The sequence below is a fragment of the Toxorhynchites rutilus genome, chromosome 2, assembly GCF_029784135.1.
Source record: "Toxorhynchites rutilus septentrionalis strain SRP chromosome 2, ASM2978413v1, whole genome shotgun sequence".
Lineage (NCBI taxonomy): Eukaryota > Metazoa > Arthropoda > Insecta > Diptera > Culicidae > Toxorhynchites > Toxorhynchites rutilus.
Window position 1 is genome coordinate 195,820,420 of NC_073745.1, and position 22,815 is coordinate 195,843,234.

Sequence of the window (22,815 nt, forward strand, 5' to 3'; positions counted from 1 at the left end):
ATACATAAAAATGTTACGAATTAAACGTGAGTAATATTTTTTCAAACAAAAAATGAAAAAGTTGTTGTTCGAAAAACTTTTTCCATGTAAATGTGCCCATCTTCCGATGTATAGGTGACTTGTTGTAAATTTAAAGGGCTATTTATATATATTTTTTCAGATTTTTAAAGACACATGTTTTCGAGAAAAATTAATTTTAATTTTCAATGAATTTTTTTTCCAAAAATTTATAATTATAATTTAATAATGAAAACCTAAGTAATTTCCTACATATTATTCTCTGGCCAACTTTTTGTAGATTTTATTATTTTTAAATTAAGATTTTTCGAAAAAAAGTTGATAAAACTTTAAATTAAGAAAAAACCTACAAAAAATCTATCAGACCTACAAAATTTTAGTCAAAGGATGGAATGTAGAAAATTATTTTGGTTTTCATTTAAAATTATCAAAGAATTTTTTGGAAAAAAATTTCATTGAAAAAAAATATTTTGAAAATTAAAATCCATTTTTCTCGAAAACGTATGCTTTTAAAATTCTGAAGAAAATAGATATAAATAGCCTTTAAAATTTCCAACATATTTTTCATACATCGGACGATAGGCACATTTAAAGGGTGTGTCACATCAAATTGCATCACGGAAAAAACGCTGTAGAAATTCGCCCAGTAGACCGATCCTTTTGAAAATTTTAGACAGTAAAATAAAAACTATTAAACAACTTTTGGCATTTTCTTTTTATTCATACTTCGAGCCCAAGCCCGTATGCTCGCACCTTCCTCTTTACCCCGTCCATAAGGTTCTGTACAATGTCAGGTTGTAGTTTTTTTTGAACAGAAATCCATTTTCTCTTGAAGTCCGCCTCCGATTTGACAACTTTTGGGTTGTTCCGGAGGGCCTGCTTCATAATCGCCCAATATTTCTCTATTGGGCGAAGCTCCGGCGCGTTGGGCGGGTTCATTTCCTTTGGCACGAATGTGACCCCGTTGACTTCGTACCACTCCAACACGTCCTTTGAATAGTGGCACGAAGCGAGATCCGGCCAGAAGATGGTCGGGCCCTCGTGCTTCTTCAATAGTGGTAGTAAGCCCTTCTGTAGGCACTCCTTAAGGTAAACCTGCCCGTTTACCGTGCTGGTCATCACGAAGGGGGCGCTCCGCTTTCCGCAAGAGCAGATCGCTTGCCACACCATGTACTTTTTGGCAAACTTGGATAGTTTCTGCTTGCGAATCTCCTCCGGAACGCTGAATTTGTCCTCTGCGGAGAAGAACAACAGGCCCGGCAGCTGACGAAAGTCCGCTTTGAATTAGGTTTCGTCGTCCATTACCAGGCAATGCGGCTTCGTCAGCATTTCGGTGTACAGCTTCCGGGCTCGCGTCTTCCCCACCATGTTTTGCCTTTCGTCGCGGTTAGGAGCCTTCTGAACCTTGTATGTACGCAGGCCCTCTCGCTGCTTGGTCCGCTGGACGAATGAACTTGACAAATTCAGATTATTGGCGACATCCCGGACCGAACTTCTCGGATCACGTCTAAACTGCTTAACTACGCGTTTGTGATCTTTTTCACTGACGGAGCATCCATTTTTGCCGTTCTTCACCTTCCGGTCGATGGTTAGGTTCTCGAAGTATCGTTTTAGTACTCTGCTGACCGTGGATTGGACGATTCCCAGCATCTTACCGATGTCCCGATGTGACAACTCCGGATTCTCGAAATGAGTGCGCAGGATTAATTCACGACGCTCTTTTTCGTTCGACGACATTTTTCCAAATTTACGAAAAATTGACAGTGAAGCATGGCCAACGTGATCCATACACTCTTATCTGATTATAAGCGAAAACTGAAGATATAATTCCTAAAAATTAAATTTCTACAGCGTTTTTTCCGTGATGCAATTTGATGTGACACACCCTTTACATGGAAAAAGTTTATCGAACAACAACTAGTTCATGTTTTTCTTTGAAAAATGCTATTAATGTTCAATTCGTTACATTTTTATGTATAAACTAGCTAACCCGGCAAACTTCGTCCCGCCCATTTACTTGATTAATTCTCGAGTAATGCAGAAATTTGTGTTTTATTTGTATGGCAGCCACCCCTAAGAGAGGGGGGAGGGGTATCTAACCACCATAGAAACATTCATTGCACCCTAAAGTTTCCATATGCCTAATTTGGTTTAATTTGCTTGATTAATTCTCGGGTAATGCAAAAATTTGTGTTTCATTTGTACGGCAGCCCCCTCTAAGAGAGGGGGAAGGAGTATCTTAACACCATAGAAACATTTATTGCATCCTAAAACCTCCACATGCCAAATTTGGTTTCATTTGCTTGATTAATTCTCGAGTAATGCAGAAATTTGTGTTTCATTTGTATGGCAGCCCCCCCTTTGAGTGGGGGAAGGACTGTCTAACCATCATAGAAACATTTATTGCACCCTAAAACTTTCACATGCCAACTTTGGTTTCGTTTGATTGATTAATTTCCGAGTAATGCAGAAATTTGTGTTTCATTTGTATGGCAGCCCCCCCTTAGAGAGGGGGGAGGGGTCTCAAAATATCACGAAAACCTTCCCCGGCCCCAAAACCCCTACATACCAATTTTCATGTCGATCGGTTCAGTAGGTTCCGAGTCTATAAGAATCAGACAGACAGACAGACATCACTCCATTTTTATATATATAGATTATCGCATTTTAAATGCTCTGCTAACTTTTCTCTATTTAGAAACATGCCAAGAACATGTCAAATGTGAGAATTTACACACAAAAACGTAACGAGCAAAACATTATTTTTTTCAGGAGTCTCCATATAAAAATGACATATATTCCAAAAACTATAAAAGATAGAAAGTTGATGTCTTATATATATATATATATATATATATATATATATATATATATATATATATATATATATATATATATATATATATATGTGTTGAATAAAACACACTAATTGTAAGTGTGTTTGAATATTTTAACGATCTTTAAAATAAATCAAATGTGACCGATAAAAAAAAACGAATTAAATGATGAACGAAAGGGTATATGATGTTTCTTGGTGTATTTCATTAACGTTACTGACATGTTTGATCTCTTAAAAGTTAAACGTCAACTGAAAAAAGTAATATAAGTTTGTCGTAGAGTAGAAAAAATGAAATATAGAAAATCAATATTTATTGATGTCTCCTTGTTAGAAAATACGTGCATGTGATTTTCAACATGGCTTAGTTTATAACAGCTTGGTCTCGTTCATAAATTGGAAAACAGCGATACGCCAGCTAACTTCAATGGAGCTGATTAATCGGCCTGTTTGGAATCGCGTTATTTTATCGTTGTCATTCAGTCGAGGAGTATTCACATCGGTAATCTAAGTTTGAAACACAGCCATATTGCTTCCTTTATTCATGGCTGTTTTTATTACTCTTCACCGATTTGTAGAACTCAATATTCATATATGCATATGAGTGATCGGATTTTACAATTCGATCGAAATCGACTTTTACACTCTTAAATTCGTTCGCCTTGTCGCGAAACAATGGTCAAAATAAGTCATCCGTATTTGTGGTTCAATTCACTCTCTATCAGCATGCCGATCAGCATAATTCCGGAAATAATTCTAAATTGTTGAAATTTGAATGAAAATTATTATTCGATTTCGTTTGGATGCTAAATTTGTTTTGAATGTGTTTGAATGCTAAATTTTGCGTGTTTATTCCACACCAACCATTACTATTTTTGCTTCATAGAAATGGAACATGGAGACCAATGTTGTTTACGTCGAATTGCGTGGCAAGGTTGTCATATTTGCTCAACTCGATTGGACTTGAGCTTGAACAGAATGCAAAATTGCGCTTTTTCCATTCAACAGAATACAACCAATAATATGTGGGGACGAATACGATCGAACTTCATTTTGTGTTTGAACACATGCGCAATGTCATGACAATGCATTGCGCTTTGGCCTGGCTATAACTAAAGCTGTGTCGGCGTTGCTCATGATAGTGTCTCGCAAGTGAATGTATTATTCCTCGCACCGCTAATTTATCAGGGTTCATGGCAATAGCGTGATTGTCATTTTGTAATCCGAGCAAATGTGATTTGAAGAATTTCGATAATTCATTGTGCTCATTCAAAAAGGCTTCCAGCTCGTCGGAGATGCTCCCTGCTTTAGATGAATTGATGTTACTTGTGTATTTGTAGATGGATGTTCAATGAAGCGGGCGTTACGCCATCAGTCATTGAACAACTTAAATAAATTCGTTCTGTTGAAAAAACGAACAACGGTTAAATTATTAGAATATTTTTGACACAAAAATAATAAAATCGCAATTAAAAATAGGGATTTGGGGTCAAAATTTAAGGTTATATGTATGGTATGAAGTCAAATTTTTGAAAAAAATATCCAGATCTTTTTTTCTGCATAGAACCACCCTATTCGGTATAAAATGTATAGTTACCGGTATTCTACCGGTATCATATATAGTTTACAACCTATTCTCATACCTACCAAGTATTTTGAGTATAATTTCATCAAAATCGGTCGAGCCGTTTCGGAGGAGATATATTTGGGAATTTTAAAAAATACTTTTTTAAGAAAAATGAATATTAAATTTTAAAACAACTCTTTTGTCAGCGAAATTTTTTTTTTAAATTTGTTGGTATTTTTTCGTAAAAATTTAAACAATTTCCTACATTTCATTCTTTGACATGAATTTTGTAGGTATCATAGTTTTTAAGTCATAAATTTTTGTAAAAAATTAAGAAAACAAATTTGGCTTCATCCAAAAAGTAGTCTAATTGTTTTTCGAATATTTCAAGTATGCAAAGTTGCTTAAATGACCCATGTCTTTACACCCACAACGTTTCAATACTATATGAGATGGTGCTGCCAACTCCTAAGACGAGTTGGCATGCAATTCGCCAGTGGATAAACGAAAAGTGTGGATAGGTAAAATTTTGTCATTGTACTAATAGTCTCAGAAAAATAGTCTAATTCGGATGCGAATGGTTTCAATTGACGTGAAAATTTATCTAGTTCATAATCATATTGCCTTAACATATAACTATAACTTAACAAATATTCGCGTACACTTTTCAAATGCCCCATTAGATACAAATCAATGTATAATTGCTACAGGAAATGGAACATTTTAGATTACAATGTTTATACGCTTGTTTTGTCGGGAAGTATTTTCATGTTTGGATGATGGCTTTCTATATAAGGTAAATGATTTTGGCTTGTCCAGTCGCAAATATGATCATGGTTTGTCCACTTTTTTGAATGCTCTAATTCAGCACATCTTCGTCAAATCAGGTATTGGAATGTTTCAAAACATATAGATAAAACTGTCTTTTTCATGATTTACAGTAGTTTTATAGTATATTTTTACGGAATGTTTTAAAGGATTATAAAATACAACATCCATTGGTGTCAATGCGCCCCTCATTCGAGCTAACTTTTAATCGTTCAGCAGATGATTATTTCGCACGTAATCAGACCTTTTCCGGATTATAACACTTACAAATATTGTAAACATCATTCTTGCAAACCATTTGTATCTGATTTACATAGCTAAACCATTAAATTAACGCATTTTAATGAACTCAATTCTGATCATGAGTTGTCCAATTCAATAATCATGTTTTGTCCACATGATTTCTATGGCAACCGCTTGGCGCGCTGCAGTTTGTTTATCGTATGCATCGCGTATAGCAGAAATAAAGTTTCTCTATGTTGCGTGTCTTGAGGTGAATATTTTTAAAATGCCCAAGAAAGGGCAATATTCTGAAGAAAGCCTAAATTATGAATGGATCAATATGATTACAGTAAACTCAAGCAATGATAAATGCAACATCTACTTGAGAATTCGAATGTTTTCATTCAAAAATTGTGATTTCTAAAGCCGGACAAACCATGATCAGAGGTGGTCAAACCATGATCATAATTCCTCTTTGAGGAAAATCGTTAAAAAACGTATAAATTTGAATAATTTCAACGCCTTATGGTAATATTAGCAACTAGAGACTTGGGGCTTTTCAACAAACCCAAACTCGTATCGATTATATGTGATTTTCATGAAGAAAATTCGATTTGTATTTACTAGTTCCGTAAAAACACCCCAAATCGGACAAACCAAGATCATTTACCCTATCTAATTTTTTTCGATATTTTTTAGCATTCAGTTATACGTGATAATACACAGAATGAAATTCTCATGGAATAGACAAACAATCGGGTTAGTCATAATTTGAATATTCGTAACCTTTCGAAAAATATGCTCATTCAGATGTGACAGATTGCAATTTAAGAGAAAAAACTAATATATCTACTCTACAGACGATGTTCAGAATGAATGAGCTTAGCAAAAATTTGTCAATGTCATAAATCGCTCAACAGTATATTCAGTTAGATGAATTTATTTATCAAGTTTTGGTAGCCTGCTTTTGAGTTTGGGGTGCCTGCGGACACCGGAGATGTTTCGGATTTTCATGGGATATGTCAAAATCTGCATCTTGCCATTGTTTATATTTTTTCTGTCCACAAATTTAGCAATCTTTGTGCGCCCGTGGTCGAGTGGTTAGCGTCAAATCTGACTTGTCGGGGGTTCGATTCCTGTTCTGGTCGGTGGAATGTTTCGTCAAATAAATTTCCTCCGCCTTGCACTGTGGTCACGCGTATTCTAAAGCTTCCCATTCGGAATGCATTCAGGAATCTCAACTAAGTTCTAATGAAAATGACGCAAGTAATACTACGTTGAGACAGCGAAGTTCCTCTAGGAACATTAGTGCCATTTGAGAAGAAGAAGAAATCTACGAATCTCTGAATTGTTTTGTTATTTCCAGAGCCTAGTGTTAAGTTCGAGTTTAAGGCTGGTCGAGTAGCCAAGATCCGATTAGAAATAATGGAGACATTGACATTTTCATCATATCTGTCCCGAAGAATGTGTTAGTATTGTTTATCTATCGAATCGCGATAATACGAGTTTAACACAAATCCCGTATCCCGTATCCCGATCATTCTTTTTCCAAGTGATGTCTCCAGAGCAATTTTTAAGGATCACTCCGTGGTCGTTTTAAGGGATGATCGATACTAAACCGATATGAGCAAGTAAAACCTGAATTATGATATGACATGTCAATTCCAATGGATTATTTATAAATTCAGTTCGTAAATTCAGTAGCATTCAGTTCGGACGAAGTTTGTTTTGAAAAACAAAATATGTTATTGTCAGTATGGGAACTACCTGTTGATAAGGAGGGCATAACCCAAAAAGGAGGGCGTATCACGTTAACGCCTCCCTTCCATTACACTGAATCACAAAACTATATTTTTGATGTATTTCCGAAAATGACACATCCCTGATGATGTCATCACCATGTAAACAAACATCACTTTGATTTTTCTTTTTTTTTCGTAGCCTTTTTCAAAATTACCGGTAAGATTTTCGATTAGGATGTATAAGCGTGTTCTGGAAAACAGTTTTTCAACATCGTATAGTAAATTTACGACTTCAATCGTCTTTTCGGTAAGACTTCAACTTACTTTCTTCTTTACATCAAACGTTACGCCATGAATTTGTTTGAATCAGTGCCGAAAATATTCACGTTCACGGCATTCAATTACGGCGAATTTCAGGCTGCCTTGTATTGACAACCTACTGCTCAAGCGAGAGTCGATAAATATGGAACATCACTATCAATGAACACCAGTGCAATGAACATCAACATCAGCTTCCCATAAAGTTCATTTCTCATTTGCATATTTATTTTCGCCATGATATTCGTAACGTCGAAATTGAATATCATTGCGTGTTAGTGAAAATCAAAGCGTAAAATTCAGCGTCAATTAATTGAGAGTGAAATCGATTAATGGTAAAGGATAGCCATTTATTATAAAAAATTCTTGTTTTTGGCGACTTCGGCAATGGAATATGGTATAACTCTAGCTATATTTTATGAATCTACTACCGATTGGCCAGAAATGGCATACACCCCAATTATATGGGCAATGGGTGATAATAACAGACGAGCGAAAAACGAACATAATCTTGTTTTGATTTCCGGTTTAATGATACTGGCTATGAATGACTAGCAATCATATAAAACCCCTACGATATGGGTAATGGATGGAAGGGCTTAAACAGCGGAAGTCGAGTATCGTATTCCGATGCTATTTTGGAGAAAGAGATAGTGGCTTCCGGTTCATTGAAAGCCGCCCTAAGGGACCGAAAATGGAGTTAGTGAAGTGGAGTTAGATGAAGAAAGTGTTAGAAACTAAGATCGTGTCAGAGCGAAATGGCGATAGTAAAAGATCATATAAAGCGAAAACGGAAACGGGAACGGATCGTACCCTTCACGTTAAAGATCGCGAGTTCAATTCTCAACGAAAGCTAATGTTGCCTTCTCCGGATTTCTTTGTTTCTAAATATGGAAATCAAACACGTTTTCAATAGAAGTTCACTGCAAGTGGTGAAGATCAACTTAACGTTCGTGATAATCACCTGAAATTATTGACAGTAATGGAAGGCTTTCCGAAATTCGTTCATGCTCTATTCGATCAATATACTTGACAAAGCTCACGCGTCTCGACTCTTGTGTTATACTCATTCTGACAGTTATTGTGTTGAGTTTCAACAGAAGAGAATTCATCCGACACTGGGAAAAAGCTAATGTCTTCATTCGTGAACAGATTTTGATAATTTGTGGCACTGGTTTGAATACGATATCCAATGACATTAACTTATTTTTATTTTTATTTTTTATTCAACAATAATAATCAACAGGCTGGATCTAGGCCCTAGTGATACTTAAATTTGTGAAAATGATCCTAAAATAACGCTAATAACCTCCCCGGTACGCCGGACCGGTATACGCAGGAAATTTTGGTTCCGTAGACTTCTTGGAGGCACTTGCAGGTGGAATGAGCTAAGCAATGCGGGACACTCAGTTCTCGCCGTCAGAACATCAGATTGGCGACATTGCGGCGAACAGCTAAGGTGACTAAATTGATTATGCGGCATCTACTTTCATAGCTGGGTAGCCGGAACGGATCCCATACGACGAAGAGAAAAGCGCACAAACCTGCGCTGTACAGCTGCAATTCTGTCGACACCATTTATGTAGTATGGGATCCAAACTTGACAACCGTACTCAAGAGTCGAACGCACCAGCGAGCAGTATAAAGACTTCAAGCAATAGATATTATTGAAATCTCTACCGATTCGGATCAAAAAGCCAAGGCTTCTAGAAGCTTTGCTAACAATATACGTCATGTGCTGCTGGAACGATAGTTTGCTGTCTAGAAACACACCTAGATCTTTGATACAGTTAGTTCCCTCGATGGAAGTACCCAAGAGTTTGTAGTCGAACAAGATCGGCTCCTTTTTTCTCGAATTAGTAATAATGACACATTTACTTGGGTTCACTTTCATGCGATTAGCACTACACCATTCGACAAAGCTGTCCTACTGTTGTTGAAGTAGGCAGGCAGCGGCAGTCGAATTGATGAGGAAGTAAATTTTCGCATCGTCGGCGAATGATGAACGGGGAAGATTCAGCTTAAAATTAACGTCGTTGAAGTACAGGAGGAAAACCAACGGCCCCAGGCCATGTCTTGAGGAATCCCATGAAAAATAAAATTTACTGATCCAAGAAATCTAAATTTGAGGTTCATTATAATTAATAAAACGGGTGATTTTTTAAGCGTTCGGTTTTTAATTAACAAAAATTGGAAATCATTTTTCGAGATGCATTGGCATTGGCGACAATTTTGTTTACCAACATATCCGTTCAACCAAAAATATGATTCCTCGCTGAAGCATTTTTAACAGAGCATTTATTTTGATAACAAAATTTAATTATTTGTAAGTCTAATAATGAAATGTTAATGAACACTTGCAATTTTAGTTTTGACACAAGACACGAATGACTTGTGAACTGTCAAAACAGTGCGATGAAAAACTAAACAGAAAAAAATCACGAATAACAAATCGTAAAATCATTGCATGTCTCAACTTTACAGCAGCAAATTGTCTGAACATATCGTAAAAGTCAAAAGAGTTAGTCAATTTACTTTCGATTCACAACAAAGCCAAGCCATTTAATAATGCCGGTCCCATCGTTGACCGCAAATAATGATAATTAATTAATTTCAACTTTGAAAAGCCTCTTCCACTAGGTGCTATAAAAACGCAAATCGTTAGTAACAGCTTCAAACTCGCTGTAAGATTTGGAAGCGTTTCTTATAAATTCCATTTCATGATGAACTGTACCACTTCCAATGTACACTAATGATTGTCATCGTCTAGGTTAATTCCAGCGGCCTTTTGATGTCCACGGAATCTTGAAATCTCTAGTAACTACTCGCTTTCCGAAACTTTGTCGTAAAATTTTGCAAATTTGGGAATCAACGTTTTCAATTCGCTGACAGATACTGCTAACGTGTATCTTGCTTGAATTACGGCTATTTCTTTGGCGATTTTGACCGCTATTGTAATTCTCAATGAAAACGATCAATGCTCTTTTCTGCAACAAGCAAAATAACCAGCATGTTATCCTCATAAATTCGAAGAGTGGTTTACAAACCCTTGAAAACAGCTTTTTGGTTTTGCTTTCTCTACAAAACCTGAACTCCTCCTGACATGGTTGGAGCGTTGCCGAAAATCGAGAACGGCACTTCATGAAAACTGAACCATCACTCTCCATTTAAGGGAGTATGTGTTGTAGTATAGAAATTTGAAAAAAAACACGATTTTTTCCTTCATATGCCTGAAGTTTCGACATTCGCGAATATACCCCAGAAAGGACTTTTCGTAAATTCCATCGTTTACCAAGTCATTTCAGTGATTTTTCACTTATCCGAGGCTCATACGAAAGCGGCATCTTTATTGATTTGTTCGATCTTTTTCGTTTCAGAGAACCAGAAGGGTTGGAATCACTTCACCAGCTTGTGACTATTTCAATTTTGAATATTTTTACCGTTTATTTCTTGTTGTACTGTTAAAACATAAAAAAGTCACAGGAGGGTTGTGTCCGAGACACGACCGCATAATTGACGTAGCATTACGTTAGGCTATGTGTTGATTTTGGATATGTTTGAAGAATTACATTGTCAAACTCTTTGATAATGATTTGGTGACCATGAAAAGGGCCGTTTTGTTTGGTTGTTGGGTATTGTTTGTTCACTCCACCAGTGTTTACCGAGTGATGATGACAGAAAGATGGTAAACAGTCGCTGGACGGTGCGAATCAAATAAAAGATACCGAAGTGGCACGAGATTGAAAAAACCGCCCTCTATGATCCTATGATCCGAGATGCCTCCTGTGTTATGTATGGATGAAATAAAGGAAAAAAACTCACCAATGTAATATAAGATAATTACCAATACCGAACACAAATATCAATTTTTCTCATTTGTATAAAAATGGTACTTTAATATAGAGAAAACATATTTAAAATGAAAAAGGTAATTTTCTTTTATAATTTATACTGTCTAGGTGTATATTCAGCCCAATCCGAATTTTAATTGGACTAACAATACCTAATGCTATATATAGAGCATATGGGAAATCAAACTTCTAATATTTCTTCACTTTTCTAATTTTTCTCTTCGTATAAACTTTCCTTGGGTGAAAATGAACACAAAATAACAGACAGCTTAAACCAAACGACCCGTTCTCAAGCGGGAACACATCTTGGTTTTTATGTATGAAAAATTGAAATAAATCGTTTCATATATCAAGTCATTTTTAACACAACTGTTACCATATACAATTTTACACCTAAACTTGTGCTAAATTTTTCACAATGCATGATCGGTCATTGATATGAAATTTCACGAAGCAACTAGCATGAAAATTCCAAATTTAAATTTTATTAGCTAGAATTAATCGTATCACTCACCTTACTTGCAATATAAAAATGCCCCCGACTTGCATTTATTTACAATGTCGATTTCCCCCAGGCAGCTTGATTTAAATGTCTCTGTTAGGGAACACATTTCGGTAGGAACAAAAGTTCCCCCTTACTTCATGTGTTTGCAATACCGATTTTCCCCAGACAGTTTGGTTTTGATGTCTCTGTTAGGGAACACATTTCGGTAGGAACAAAAGTACTCCCTACTTTCATGTATATGCAATGACGGTTTCCCCCAGGCTGCTTGGTTTTGATGTCTCTGTTAGGGACCGGCCGCATGTATCGTCAATTTAGACCAATCAGAAATGGGTAATTCCGTTAGGAGAGGGGTTGATATGTTTCAATTGTTCGATAGTTAGTTTCATGGCATATATTATTTTCTTCAATATAAAAAATTGTTATGGAGTGCCGAAATCGATTGACGCGAAAATTGGACAATTTTCACGGTGTGCTCGATTTTCAATTTGTACCCCAATACCCCAAAAGAGCTCGAAATTCGAGCCTCTACACTAGAATACCCCTTTAATGAGGGGTGTCGTTACTCAAATCAGTTCATTTGACATAATTCCATAGTATGCCATGTAGTATGAGAATGCTCTGAAATAATTCGGTATATGCCTGGTAAAAAAACTTGGTAGAAAAGATACGGTCTGGTTTTGTCAAATATCTTCGGAAACATGATCAATCCAAGTGAAACGGATTCATTTAGTGGGGATAATTGCAGATTGAGTTATTCACAACATACTCCGCGATATATCGCATCCCATATTTTACTGCTTGCTTTCTTCGTGAATCGAACTATGCGAACAACCTCTCATGAATGTGAATCGCGATGAATGAGATTTTGAGTTCATTCTTATTTACGATATATCGAGGGTATGGTGAAATGAACAAACTCGTGAACGTGGCGGATGTCAATAAAGTGGGTATTTACTCGTAATGCGAACATATTCACCAGTGCAACCAGCCAGCGAATTGCTTTTCGCCATACTCTTCGTTCAATTCCTCTACGTTACTTTTGATAACTTATTTAGCTGCATCGCGAAGACTGGAATCAGAAGATGTTTTCTAAATTTATCAATACAGTGGAACCCTGATTATCCGCGAAATAGTCTGGCAAGGGCTTCGCGTATATCGAAAATCGCGGATAATTCCATGAAGGCCTGAAAAAGGTGCAAACGCGAAGAAAGATATTTCAGCATGAAAACTATGTTTTATCAGTATAAAAATCATTAAACTATTCTTCTGTGAAATCGTGGACACCAGCGGTCAGATAATGTGAGAGCCATGACCAAAAAAAAAAAAGAGCAAGCGCCTACCACTTACACACCGCGGACCATCCGCGCGCGGATAATCGGGGTGCTACTGTAATTAATTCTAAATCTGAATAAATTTGAAAAACCAGGTCAATTTGATCGCAATTTCAGGTGAAATTCTATATATTATTAATTTTATACAGAGTGTTAAATAACTTCGAATACACTTTGAAAATGTGTTAAGAAAAGAAAATACAAGATATTGTTTTCTGCGTTAATTTTGATTTAGGCAATGTTTATTGAGAGCCTTTACGACATATTAGCTGGGAGCACCTTCCTTTGTGCTGTATGATGAGCTTGAGACGTTTCTCAAAAGAATCGCACGCGGTACCGCACCTGGTCTATCGGCACCTCGTCCCAGATCTTGGAAATGAGCTTTTGAAATTGGTCCATAGTTCTCACTCTATGTTCGCTCTGCTTTCTTATCATTTACGACCATACATAAAAGTCCAGGGGATTATGGTCCGGGGAGCTGGGAGGGCACAACCGTACCGTACGTACCCAAGGAACGGAACCTGACCCACTTGTCCCAGTGCCGTCCGCTCGAGGATTTTTGCGGCTCCCTCAGTGCCCTGGTGTACAAGAATAATTGGCGGGCCACTTGCATCCGGAAGATGAATGTCAGTGCCGTCCAGCGCTTTTGTGAGAGTATCTCCACCAAGTTGCGCCGTACGGCTGAGCACGGCCCCTTTGCCAACATTCACTGACTTTTTTTGAAGAACAACCGTTACGTTTTAATAAAAAATACCGTTTGTCTTATATTCCGAAGAGTCTCAAATTCCGAGCACTTCATTTTAAACAGTAAATTTATCAAACTTTTATGTTATAAATAATTGAATAATGGAAACAAAGACATTTTTTGAGGTATAGGCTTCATTTTGACATCATTTACAGGTATCGATAGAGCCTATAATTTATAATATTAGTCATTTGAAAAAAAGTGACAGTCGAAACCAATGACAAAATGTTTGTGTTAGCAAATTCCGTAAAAAACAAGCATGGCGATGAAAAGTGGGTTTATTACGACAATCCCAAACGTCGGGCAACGTATGGATACCCCGGCAATGCATCAACATCGACGGCTGTTCGGAATATTTACGGCCAGAAGGTTATGCTGTCTATTTGGTGGGACCAGCTGGGTGTGGTGTACTATGAGCTGCTAAAACCGAATGAAACCATTACGGGGGACCTCTACGGACGACAATTGATGCGTTTGGGCCGTGCACTGAAGGAAAAACGGCCACAATACGAGCAAATACACGATGAAGTTATATGCCGGACCAACAATACTCGGTCGCATGTTGCGAAACCGGTCTAAACATACTTAGAAACGCTGAAATGGGAGGTCCTATCCCACCCGCCGTATGCTCCAGGCATTGCTCCGTCCGATTACTACATTTTCCGATCGATGAAACATGGCCTGGTTTGTCCGAAAAAAATGATCATGGTTTGTTCAGTTTTGGAAATCACTATTTTTGAATGAAAAAACTCGAATTTTAAAGTAGATGTTGCATTTCTCATTGCTTGAGTTTACTGTCCTCATATTGATCCATTCATAATTTAGGCTTCCTTCTGATTATTGCCTTTTCTTGGGCATAACAAACTTTACAATTAAAATCAAAAAAATTAACACGAAGCTGAGGTCAAGTCCCAACATTATCTTTTAACAGCTTACAGTCACAAACTGTTAGATGGAATTGGCGATCCATTATTTGAAATTCTGACCCCTAAACTCTTGATGACTGTTACCAAGGCCGTCATTATTAAACAGAGGGACGCAATTCATAGCTACGCCAAGAAGGATTCAATTCGGAACAAGTTTGTTTTCTGAAGATAAACACTTTATCTATAATATGGGACTACCTGATTGCAACGGGCGAACGAGAAAAGCTGGCGCGCCATGTTCCTTTTGCTACCCTAAATTGTCTGTTCAGCTGAAGCCGTTCGTCGCTGGCGCGTCCATCGTTGATTGTTGTTTTCAGGAGACGTGATGTTTCTGGCTTTTTCCTAACTGTGATCCTTGAAAATCCAGTCGACCCATTCCAGCATACGCGACAACGTTTAGACTCACCTTTTCACCTTTTCATGTGTAAGTCACACGATTTCCACGGAAGTAAACAATATCAAAGTAAAATTGAGAGAATTTCCTACAAGAATCATCATTTGGAGATTATTTTATAGTTGAATTTGCATGTCGCCAGTCAAATTCTTTTGTGACGTGACGTGACTTTCGGGATGCATTTTGTGACGTAACAACAAGCTCTGCGTGAAAAATAGAATTCACAAGCGCTGTTACGTCATAAAATTGAAAAAAGTGTATTAAATATGAGTTTTGGCATATTTTAGAAACCTACATACTAACTTTCATATTGGTTATTTTCCTGAAGTTTCACGACCTGTTGAACACTATTGCATTGTAACGGATAGTCTTACCTCTGTCGAAGTTATCCGTTCAGTGAGGCCAGAAAAGCACCCGCCGTACTTTCTTGAGAGAATAAGAGAAATTTTGAGTGCTTTATACAGACGCTGTTATGTCATTACCTTTGTCTGGGTCCCTTCACATTGCTCAATTTCGGGTAATAAGAGGTCTGACTCATTAGCAAAGGTAGGTGCAATTGAAGACGACATTTAGGGGCTGTCCACATACCACGTGGACAACTTTAGGGGGGGTAGGGGGTGATAACATGTCCACGCTTGTCCACGGAGAGGGGGGAGGGGGTATATACTGAGTCCACGTGGACAGGAAGATTATTTTGTTTAAACACAATCATCTATACATTCAAAATCAAATTAAATAATACATGTTCAAGAATTTCAAAACTCGCCATATTTATCAGTTGTTTATCTACCGTTATTGCTTATAATGAATTTTTCCACATTCCTCGTCAGTACACGCTCGTAAGTTGGCATCGCATGTGGAGTGGAGATGAGTTCGGTCGTTGGTTACACACGATTATCCCTAAGGTCTCGACGAGTGCATGGTTCAAGGGATTGAATGTAGGTCGTGATTTCATTCGCGTGATATCTCGGCTTATGTCCAATCACTACAACCTAAACGCGCATCTCTATCGCATTGGGCTCGCAGCAAACAATCTTTGTGATTGTGGCGATGGCTACCACGACATCGAGCATGTTGTCTGGTCGTGTATCCGGTTCCATATATTTTATCTCACGTAAACTGTGAATGACCAAGATATTTCCTATGATCGAACTTTTTTATAGTAACGGAGTATGCTATAAAAATAAACGATTTCATAATTGTTGATGTTTTATGAAATGCGTAAATGGTTTTTTTTATCTAATATAATTTCCTATACATTTTATTATATTTCAAGAACAGTTAGTCATAGGATACTAATGTCTGTATAGTTTTTCATACAGAATAGCGCGTAAAATCATTCTTCCAAAGTGTTTTAATTTCGTCAATTTCTAGGAAACAATATTTACATTCGCGTGAGATTGTCCATGCACCACTAGTCGTCAAACTTAAAACAATTGAGCCAGTATTCTGATAAGAATATACATGGAATTAGGTAGCTGATTCGGAATATTTCAGGAGGTGATAGAGGATCATATTTGATGAAAAAGATTCTTCTACGCATATGGTCAATTCTCAAGTAGGACACCGTTGTAGAACTTTTCTTGAGCCTAATTTCATGTCTTGAACTAACTCTAATTTAGAAAACATTCAATTTAATGTAATTAAGAAACCTTAACAAGTAAAGAAGAACTTTAAAATGTAGTGTCTTTTATGGGTTTTTATTAATTTTCCAAAAATGCATGATAAACTGGATTGTTTTTATCAACCAAATTGAAGCTCTCCAACCACTCTACAATTCTTTCCTTGATGCCACACTGTTTTCCTTCTTGTTATCTTCCCCTAATTTAAATGTTTCGCAACAGAATTTTATGCAATTTCCCTCAAATGGAAGCAATTGAATCGTGCTAAGCAGCGTACTTTTTGAATCAAAATCAGTTTAAGGCAAAAAAAGAAATGTTCAATAATTCTTCCGTAGTTGAGATTTGACCATAAGTGTAGTGTTGTGACTAAACGAAGGCAATAGCAACTCAATTATAGTTTAATTGTACATTTATTGTATAACGGTAATACATGGATGTTTCCTCGTTACGATCTTATACTTGAATGGCTGAAAGCCTTTTTTCACCTTTATTCTGTGCTTAGAGGTTGGTAGCTTGTCGGTAACAGTGTTGCTAAGCTGCTGGTCATACATATCTTACAATAAGTGTGGAAGATTTTTATCATCAAACATGATCCTCTATCACCTGGAATATTCCGGCTCGACTACCTAACAACCTGTATAAGAAAATTTCTTTGAATTTTAATAGAAAGTTGATTGATCTCTCGAAAACTTATTTCAATCGGGAAGAGTTATTTTTTTTTTTGAAAAAAATGAACAAATTTAAAATAATAGGTGAGGAGGGGCTGTGGCTGATTTATTTGGCGTCGAATTACTCTCTAGTAAACTGTTGGAATTTCATAAGTGATTTTTTGATAAGGATTCAAGTGGAGGAAAATCAAAACAACATAAACGGGAAAAACTAAAGAGCAATACAAATAACTTTTGGGCATGGTTAGTAAAAAATCAATGAGTCGTGAGTTTTTTTATGTAAGTTTTCCCCACGAGCTCTTTGGAAGCCATCTAGACACTTAATGAAGAACGGTCAATAAGCAGATGAAAAATAAGAAAATATGCATTGAAAATATTTTTAATATGCTATTAGAGCCCTCTGAAAATTCCCCGAACTATTGCGGTAAAGGTTTCGTATTGTGTTGACAACTAAAAGTGAATCGAGTGTGTAAATGAACCGACATTTCCTGTGACCAATCGTATTCCGGAGGGGGCAAAGAACTACACTCAACAAAAAAAGAGGAGCAAAATGCCACATCGAAAATTTTGAGTGATTTTTGAAACGCTTTAACTCTGTTATAAAATAATGCATTCGTCAAAGTAACAACTGGACCTTGTATAGAATATTGTCAAGTTTGCAGTGGGCAGTTTTGACCATCGATTTGCTGTGCGTTCATTATTTCATGAAATATTCTTAATTCAAAATTAAACCATAATTTTTCATAGAGAATACCTTTGTACAGGGTGGGCCATTTAAAGTGGAAGCATCTGGCAACCCCATAACTTTTGACAGAGATGTCAGATTAACAAATGTCATACCGTTATTGCTTATAATGAATTTTTCCTCATTCCTCGTCAGTACACGCTCGTAAGTTGGCAGCGCATGTGGAGTGGAGATGAGTTCGGTCGTTGGTTACACACGATTATCCCTAAGGTCTCGACGAGTGCATGGTTCAAGGGATTGAATGTAGGTCGTGATTTCATTCGCGTGATATCTCGGCTTATGTCCAATCACTACAACCAAAACCATGGAACAATACACACCTAAACAACGCGCTGAAATTGTTCAGCTGTACATTCAAAATAACTTCTCAATTGTGGCTTTTGGCAAAAAATCATAATGTCTGATGAGGCGCATTTCAACTTGAATGGAGGAGTGAATAAACAAAATTGTCGGTTTTATGCTACTGAAAACCCTCAATTCATCGAAACGCAACCTCTTTACGACCAAAAAGTTACTGTGTGGTGTGGCATTTATGCCGATAAAGTCATCGGCCCGTACTTCTTTGAAAACGAAAATGGAGCAACGGTAACCGTGAATGGGGAGCGTTATCGGACAATGATAACCGATTTTTTATTGCCATTTGTTCGTGAAAATTAATTGGACAATTACTGGTTCCAACAGGACGGCGCTACATGCCATACAGCGGCTGCCACGACCAAATTATTGCGCGAAATGTTCCCCGGAAGATTTACATCGAAAAACAGCGATTATGACTGGCCACCGGATCACCTGATTTGACGCCTCCTGACTTTTTTTTATGGGGATATTTAAAATCCAAGGTATACACTGGTAAACCAAGGACCCTGGCTGCGCTGAAAGACAATATCCGACAAGAAATTGCTGCCATATCGGCCGAAACATTGGGCAAAGTGATGAAAAATGCCGAAAAAAGGGCACATTTTGCGGTCAAGGCCAGAGGCGGTCATTTACGAGATATCATAATCAAAAAGTAGTTAGAACAAATCTCCTTGGACCAAAATAAATGAATTTCAAAAAAAAAATTAAAATTCCACTTCTTTACTTTGCTATTGCAAAAACAAATCCTTCCACTTTAAATGGCCCACCCTGTAGTAAATAGTCCTACTGAAACTTTCTATGGATCAAATGGAAGCGAAATAATCAGGTTGATTAGATTGTTATTGGGAATATATTTTAGAAATCAATAGAAACTTCAAAAGCAAACCAAAAACACTTTATTTTTGTTGCAATGTCTTGCCTACAACTGTATTTTTTATTTTCATATAATCAATTATATCGAAGCTACAGGTGTTCCGAAAAAACAGTTTCGACCCGTTACTCCTCAATCCTTTGTCAAGTGAAGATATATAAATATCAGTACATGCTTCCTACTTCATCTTTTCTTTCCTGAAATTCTTTCAATTGATAAAAAAAATCTATGCATATAAAATGTTCTGTTCGTTTTGGCGCGCTTCAAAAACTCGAAAAATTCGGCACTGATGAGGCTCATATACAATATACAATCCACTACAAGGATTGTTGTTGCTACTGCCAATACCTCAGGAAGCTTTAAGATTTCCAGATAGAAGAAACACACTTCTGAGATAAAGCTGTGAACGTAAATTAACTTTCTAATATTGAATATGTATCTTTGGAATTATGTGTTTTATATTCGGATGCGGATTGTTCAACTATATATTACGCGTTTCCGTGTTGTTTTTTTTTCTTCTCTATTATCTCTATAACAATAACACATGCCAAAGTCATATTCTAGGGGTCTTGCAAAAAACTGCAGTACAAACCATCCGTTCTATAAATTAATAAAAAGTATAGTATAAACAGTATAATATTATGGTTATGATTTTATTATTTTACATTCAACACATTTCGGCTGGTTCGTTTAGTTCCGTTGGTGGCTTTGGCTGGTGGTTTTAGTTCCATTTTTGGAAGAATGTCGGGAGTGAGAATTGAACTCGTTGATCTCTGCGTGAGAGATATGGATGTTACCACTACGCCAGATCGCCTCCCTTTTCCGTGTTGGGAAACCAGATAGTCTTTATATCTTCGCAGATAATAGAAAAAAACAAAGTATTACAAGTATTTCAAAATTAAACTCATATGAAACATATGTTTTGTTTTGCAATAAAGCCTCAATGTGTCACAGCAAAGTGTGGCATGGTACAGCTAGTGAAATTTGAAACAACATAAACTCAAATGAACTTAAAATTTAACTTTTGCGCAATTCAGCTATTTCCTCAAATAAAAAAGGAAAAACTGTCCACGTGGACAACTGGGGGAGGGGTATGAAAATGTCCACGCTTGTCCACGGAGGGGGAGGGGGGAGTCCAAAATCGTGCTTTTTCTGTCCACGTGGTATGTGGACAGCCCCTTATCAGCGTCAAATCACCTTCAATGAATTTTATTCTTTAGTACGTAGAAATACTAACTGGCAACGCAAGTGGAACGGAGATGAAATGGGCCGGTGATTTCACTCGATTATCCCTAAGGTTAGCATTAAACCATGGCTCAAAAGTCTGGACTTAATTCGCACCTTCTCTCGGCTCATGTCCAATGACTGTTTGTTAGATGCGCTACTCTTTCGTATTAATCTTGCGAATAGCAATATCTGTGTTTGTGGCCAAGGTTAACACGACATCGAACACGTTGTTTGGTCGGAGGCGATCTGACGTAGTGGTAACATCCATTCCTCTCACGCTGAAGGTCACGAGTTCAATTCTCACTCCCGACATTCTTCCAAAAATGGAAGTACAAGTGACGAACCAGCCAAATGAGTTGAAAATCACTATAACACAGATAAAAAAAAATAAATAAACGTTGTTTGGTCGTGCGAGGGGTATGTTATTGCCAGATCGAATTTTGAAAACTCTCTTCGGGACAGAGGAAGGCAGCCCAATGTGCCGGTGAGAGATCTTGATCACATGTCCCAAGTATATGGTTTCCTTAAAACTATCGATCTTCGAGTGTGATTGTTCTTACACCCTTTTCCCCTCCTTTTCGTCCTTTGCGAGCTATCGGTTCCCTGCCATTAGAATAAGTTGAATTGTAATACATATTAGATGTAGGGATAGTTTTTAAGAATTGAGTTTGAAGTGTGAGTGTGAATGAGAATGTGAGTTTGAGTGCGAACATTGATACAATCTCCTTACATCCCATCCTTTTCCTAACACTCAAGTTTAGAAGGGTGACACATTTCCCTTCTAAACTTGAGTCGACCGCGAGTAATCGGTTTCCTATTTCATTAACCATAGAATTAAGGAAACATGTTAATATACTCTAGTTAAAATATAGTTGGGAGTTTGGCTCTTTTTAACTTATGTTACTGCCCAGCAAACATTAAATCGCATAACAGGCATATATAAAGGGTGTGTCACATCAAATTGCATCACGGAAAAAACGCTGTAGAAATTCGCCCAGTAGACCGATCCTTTTGAAAATTTTAGACAGTAAAATAAAAACTATTAAACAACTTTTGGCATTTTCTTTTTATTCATACTTCGAGTCCAAGCCCGTATGCTCGTACCTTCCTCTTTACCCCGTCCATAAGGTTCTGTACAAGTCAGGTTGTAGTTTTTTTTGAACAGAAATCCATTTTCTCTTGAAGTCCGCCTCCGATTTGACAACTTTTGGGTTCTTCCGGAGGGCCTGCTTCATAATCGCCCAATATTTCTCTATTGGGCGAAGCTCCGGCGCGTTGGGCGGGTTCATTTCCTTTGGCAGGAAGGTGACCCCGCTGGCTTCGTACCACTCCAACATGTCCTTTGAATAGTGGCACGAAGCGAGATCCGGCCAGAAGATGGTCGGGCCCTCGTGCTGCTTCAATAGTGGTAGTAAGCGCTTCTGTAGGCACTCCTTAAGGTAAACCTGCCCGTTTACCGTGCCGGTCATCACGAAGGGGGCGCTCCGCTTTCGCAAGAGCAAATCGCTTGCCACACCATGTACTTTTTGGCAAACTTGGATAGTTTCTGCTTGCGAATCTCCTCCGGAACGCTGAATTTGTCCTCTGCGGAGAAGAACAACAGGCCCGGCAGCTGACGAAAGTCCGCTTTGACGTAGGTTTCGTCGTCCATTACCAGGCAATGCGGCTTCGTCAGCATTTCGGTGTACAGCTTCCGGGCTCGCGTCTTCCCCACCATGTTTTGCCTTTCGTCGCGGTTAGGAGCCTTCTGAACCTTGTATGTACGCAGGCCCTCCCGCTGCTTGGTCCGCTGGACGAATGAACTTGACAAATTCAGCTTATTGGCGACATCCCGGACCGAACTTCTCGGATCACGTCTAAACTGCTTAACTACGCGCTTGGGATCTTTTTCACTGACGGAGCATCCATTTTTGCCGTTCTTCACCTTCCGGTCGATGGTTAGGTTCTCGAAGTATCGTTTTAGTACTCTGCTGACCGTGGATTGGACGATTCCCAACATCTTACCGATGTCCCGATGTGACAACTCCGGATTCTCGAAATGA

The 22,815-nt window shown here is 37.7% G+C and overlaps 1 protein-coding gene across 1 annotated transcript in view; it reads left to right on the forward strand.

Moving 5' to 3' along the window:
- LOC129770923 (uncharacterized) overlaps nucleotides 1-22,815 on the forward strand; it is a 227,966-nt gene that overhangs the window by 112,701 nt on the left and 92,450 nt on the right. The window lies entirely within an intron of this gene.